General features: G+C 40.4%; 1 non-coding gene across 1 annotated transcript; it reads left to right on the top strand.

Annotated features, from left to right (window-relative positions):
• The first annotated feature begins 3,299 nt into the window (after nt 1–3,299).
• On the top strand, nt 3,300–3,407 carry LOC112699875 (small nucleolar RNA R71). The gene has a single exon (XR_003152809.1). It is a non-coding gene; the product is annotated as a small nucleolar RNA R71 (small nucleolar RNA).
• Nucleotides 3,408–5,795: the final 2,388 nt, after the last annotated feature.

Genomic DNA, 5,795 nt, shown 5'->3' with positions numbered 1-5,795 from the left:
GTCCTCATCAATAGGGATGTCTCCCTCTATGTCAACTCCAACCGAATAACAGAGGTGACAAATGAGATGAGGGAAGGCTAACCTTGCCAAGGTAGAAGACTTATCCGCCACCTTACAAAGTTCTTGAGATATAACCTCATGAACTTCTATTTCTTCTCCAATCATGATGCTATGAATCATGATAGCCCGGTCTATAGTAACTTCGGACCGGTTGCTAGTGGGAATGATTGAGCGTTGGATAAACTCCAACCATCCTCTAGCCACGGGTTTGAGGTCATGCCTTCTCAATTGAACCGGCTTCCCTCTTGAATCTCTCTTCCATTGGGCGCCCTCTTCACATATGACTGTGAAGACTTGGTCCAACCTTTGATCAAAGTTGACCCTTCTAGTGTAAGGATGTTCATCTCCTTGCATCATGGGCAAGTTGAATGCCAACCTTACATTTTCCAGACTAAAATCCAAGTATTTCCCCCGAACCATAGTAAGATAATTCTTTGGATCCGGGTTCACACTTTGATCATGGTTCTTGGTGATCCATGCATTGGCATAGAACTCTTGAACCATTAAGATTCCGACTTGTTGAATGGGGTTGGTAAGAACTTCCCAACCTCTTCTTCGGATCTCATGTCGGATCTCCGGATATTCACCCTTTTTGAGTGAAAAAGGGACCTCGGGGATCACCTTCTTCAAGGCCACAACTTCATAGAAGTGGTCTTGATGCACCCTTGAGATGAATCTTTCCATCTCCCATGACTCGGAGGTGGAAGCTTTTGCCTTCCCTTTCCTCTTTCTAGAGGTTTCTCCGGCCTTGGATGCCATAAATGGTTATGGAAAAACAAAAAGCAATGCTTTTACCACACCAAACTTAAAAGGTTTGCTCGTCCTTGAGCAAAAGAAGAAAGAAGAGAGTAGAAGAAGAAGAGATGAGGAAGAAGGGAATGGCTTTGTGTTCGGCCATGTGAGGGTGGGTTTGGGAGGGAAAGTGTTTTGAATTTGAATGGTTAGGTAGGTGGGGTTTTATGAAGGATGGATGTGAGTGGTGAAGATAAAGATGGGATTTGATAGGTGAAGGGTTTTTGGGGAAGAGGTGTTGAGGTGATTGGTGAATGGGTGAAGAAGAAAAGAGAAAGTGGTGGGGTAGGTGGGGATCCTGTGGGGTCCACAGATCCTGAGGTGTCAAGGAAAAGTCATCCCTGCACCAAATGGCATGCAAAAATGCATTTTTAGCCATTTCTGGCGTTAAACGCCGGGCTGGTGCCCATTTCTGGCGTTTAACGCCAGCTTCTTGCCCTTTTCTGGCGTTTAACGCCAGTCTGGTGCCCCTTTCTGGCGTTAAACGCCCAGAATGGTGCCAGACTGGGCGTTAAACGCCCAACAGCTAGCCTTACTGGCGTTTAAACACCAGCACGCTCTCCTCCAGGGTGTGCTGTTTTTCTTTCTGCTTTTCATTCTGTTTTTGCTTTTTTTCATTGATTTTGTGACTTCTTATGATCATCAACCTACAAAAAATATAAAATAACAAAAGAAAATAGATAAAATATAACATTGGGTTGCCTCCCAACAAGCGCTTCTTTAATGTCAGTAGCTTGATAGAGGACTCTCATGGAGCCTCAGAAATGCTCAGAGCCATGTTGGAACCTCCCAACACCAAACTTAGAGTTTGAATGTGGGGGTTCAACACCAAACTTAGAGTTTGGTTGTGGCCTCCCAACACCAAACTTAGAGTTTGACTGTAGGGGCTCTGTGTGGCTCTATTTTGAGAGAAGCTCTTCATGCTTCCTCTCCATGATGACAGAGGGATATCCTTGAGCCTTAAACACAAAGGATTCTTCATTCACTTGAATGATCAATTCTCCTCTATCAACATCAATCACAGCCCTTGCTGTGGCTAGGAAGGGTCTGCCAAGGATGATGGATTCATCCATGCACTTCCCAGTCTCTAGGACTATGAAATCAGCAGGGATGTAATGGTCTTCAACTTTTACCAGAACATCCTCTACAAGTCCATAGGCTTGTTTTCTTGAATTGTCTACCATCTCTAGTGAGATTTTTGCAGCTTGCACCTCAAAGATCCCTAACTTCTCCATTACAGAGAGAGGCATGAGGTTTACACTTGACCCTAAGTCACACAAGGCCTTCTTGAAGGTCATGGTGCCTATGGTACAAGGTATTGAAAACTTCCCAGGATCCTGTCTCTTTTGATGCAGTTTTTGCCTAGACAAGTCATCCAGTTCCTTGGTGAGCAAAGGGGGTTCATCCTCCCAAGTCTCATTACCAAATAACTTGTCATTCAGCTTCATGATTGCTCCAAGGTATTTAGCAACTTCTTCTTCAGTGACATATTCATCCTCTTCAGAGGAAGAATACTCATCAGAGCTCATGAATGGCAGAAGTAAGTCTAATGGAATCTCTATGGTCTCATTTTGAGCCTCAGATTCCCATGGTTCCTCATTTGGGAACTCATTGGAGGCCAGTGGATGTCCATTGAGGTCTTCCTCAGTGGCGTTCACTGCCTCTTCCTCCTCTTCAAATTCGGCCATGTTGATGGCTTTGCACTCTCCTTTTGGATTTTCTTCTGTATTGCTTGGAAGAGTACTAGGAGGGAGTTCAGTAATTTTCTTGCTCAGCTGACCCACTTGTGGCTCCAAATTTCTAATGGAGGACCTTGTTTCAATCATGAAACTTTGAGTGGTTTTGATTAGATCAGAGACCATGGTTGCTAAGTCAGAGGTATTCTGCTTAAAACTCTCTGTCTGTTGCTGAGAAGATGATGGGAAAGGCTTGCTATTGCTAAACCTGTTTCTTCCACCATTATTATTGTTGAAACCTTGTTGAGGTCTCTGTTGATCCTTCCATGAGAAATTTGGATGATTTCTCCATGAAGAATTATAGGTGTTTCCATAGGATTCTCCCATGTAATTCACCTCTTCCATTGAAGGGTTCTCAGGATCATAGGCTTCTTCCTCAGATGAAGCCTCCTTAGTACTGCTTGGTGCATTTTGCATTCCAGACAGACTTTGAGAAATCATATTGACTTGTTGAGTCAATATTTTGTTCTGAGCCAATATGGCATTCAGAGTGTCAATTTCAAGAACTCATTTCTTCTGACTAGTCTCATTGTTCACAGGATTTCTTTCAGAAGTGTACATGAATTGGTTATTTGCAACCATTTCAATTAGCTCTTGAGCTTCTGTAGGCGTCTTCTTCAGATGAAGAGAGCCTCCAGCAGAGCTATCCAAAGACATTTTGGATAGTTTAGAGAGACCATCATAGAAAATACCTATGATGCTCCATTTAGAAAGCATATCAGAAGGACACTTTCTGATTAATTGTTTGTATCTTTCCCAAGCTTCATAGAGGGATTCTCCTTCCTTCTGTCTGAAGGTTTGGACTTCCACTCTAAGCTTACTCAATTTTTGAGGTGGAAAGAACTTTGCCAAGAAGGCATTGACTAGCTTTTCCCAAGAGTCCAGGCTTTCTTTAGGTTGAGAGTCCAACCATGTCCTAGTTCTGTCTCTTACAGCAAAAGGGAATAGCATAAGTCTGTAGACCTCAGGGTCAACCCCATTAGTCTTGACAGTGTCACAGATTTGCAAGAATTCAGCTAAAAACTGATGAGGATCTTCCAATGGAAGTCCATGGAACTTGCAATTCTGTTGCATTAGAGAAACTAATTGAGGCTTAAGCTCAAAGTTGTTTGCTCCAATGGCAAGGATAGAGATGCTTCTCCCATAAAAGTCGGGAGTAGGTGCAGTAAAGTCACCCAGCACCTTCCTTGCATTGTTGGCATTGTTGTTGTTTTCGGCTGCCATGGGTTCTTCTTCTTTGAAGATTTCTGTTAGGTCCTCTACAAAGAGTTGTGCTTTGGCTTCTCTTAGCTTTCGCTTCAAGGTCCTTTCAGGTTCAGGATTAGCCTCAACAAGAATGCTTTTGTCCTTGCTCCTGCTCATAAGAAAGAGAAGAGAACAAGAAATTGTGGAATCCTCTATGTCACAGTATAAAGATTCCTTGAGGTGTCAGAGGAAAAGAAAAATAGAAGGCAGAAGTAGAAAATTCGAACTTCTCAAAGAAGATGGAGTTCGAATTTTGCATTAAGGAATAGTGTTAGTCTATAAATAGAAGGATGTGAGAAGAAGGGAAGTAATTTTCGAAAATTGAGTGAAAGATTTTGAAAATATTTTTGAAAAACACTAATTGATTTTCGAAAATGAAAGTGGACAAGAAATCAAGTGATTTTTGAAAAAGATTTTGAAACTAGAAATAAAAAAGATTTGATTGAAAACTATTTTAAAAAAATGTGGTTAAGAAGATATGATTAGTTTTAAAAGGATGTGATTGAGAAGATATGATTTGAAAAACATTTTAAAAAGGTTTGATTTTGAAAATTAAAAACTTGGCTAACACGAAAAGATATGATTCAAACATTTTTAAACCTTTCTCAATAGAAAAGGCAACATACTTGAAATGTTGAATCAAATCATTGATTGATAGCAAGTATTTTTTAAAAATAGAGAGAAATTGATTTTGAAAAAGATTTTATTGAAAAGATATGATTTGAAAAAGATTTGATTTTGAAAAAGTTTGAAAACTGAAAAAAGAAAAAAAATCTGCATTAAAAACAAAATCTTCCCTCTTGTGCCATCCTGGCGTTAAACGCCCAGAATGGTGCACATTCTGGCGTTTAACGCCCAAAACTATACCCTTTTGGGCGTTAAACGCCCAACCAGGTACCCTGGCTAGCGTTTAAACGCCAGTCTGTCCTTCTTCACTGGGCGTTTTGAACGCCCAGCTTTTTCTGTGTAATTCCTCTGCTGTATGTTCTGAATCTTCAATTCTCTGTATTATTGACTTGAGAAGACACAAATTAAAAATATTTTTGGATTTTTAATAATAAGGAAAAATCAAAATGCAACAAGAATCAAATATTAATGCATGCAGGACACCAAACTTAGCAGTTTGTATACTACTGACACTAATGGGAATGCATATGAGACACATAAACACTCAAGTCAAGGGAATTCAAAGATTAGAGTAAGAAATCATCAAGAATTATTTGAAGATCCTTAAGACACATGAATGAATGCATGCAATTGACACCAAACTTAACATGAGACACTAGACTCAAACAAGAAATATTTTTGGATTTTATGACTTTGTAAATTTTTTTGTGCTTTTTTCGAAAATTAAGTGGAAAAAGAAAATAAAGGTATCAAAATTCTTAATGAGAATTCCAGGAATCAGTGCAATGCTAGTCTAAGACTCCGGTCCAGGAATTAGACATGGCTTCACAGCCAGCCAAGCTTTCAAGGAAAGCTTCGGTCCAAAACACTAGACATGGCCAATGGCCAGCCAAGCCTTAGCAGATCACTGCTTCAAAAGCAAGATTGATAGAAATCAACAAGCTTTTGTAATGATAAGTTGAAACCTCGGTCCAATGAAATTAGACATGGCTTCACAGCCAGCCAGACTTCAACAAATCACCATGAAACTCTAGAATTCATCTTCAAGAATTCCGGGAAAAAAAATACCTAATCTAAGCAACAAGATGAACCGTCAGTTGTCCAAACTCAACAATCCCCGGCAACGGCGCCAAAAACTTGGTGCACGAAATTGTGATCAATACTTTTCACAAATCAAATAATCCCCGGTAATGAATCCAAAAACTTGGTGTTCAATACCATGGCATAAACACAACTTCGCACAACTAACCAGCAAGTGTACTGGGTCGTCCAAGTAATAAACCTTACGCGAGTAAGGGTCGATCCCACAGAGATTGTTGGTATGAAGCAAGCTAT

The sequence above is a fragment of the Arachis hypogaea genome, chromosome 6 (genome assembly GCF_003086295.3).
Source record: "Arachis hypogaea cultivar Tifrunner chromosome 6, arahy.Tifrunner.gnm2.J5K5, whole genome shotgun sequence".
NCBI classification, from domain to species: domain Eukaryota; kingdom Viridiplantae; phylum Streptophyta; class Magnoliopsida; order Fabales; family Fabaceae; genus Arachis; species Arachis hypogaea.
This window is presented reverse-complemented; position numbering and strand designations above follow the sequence as displayed.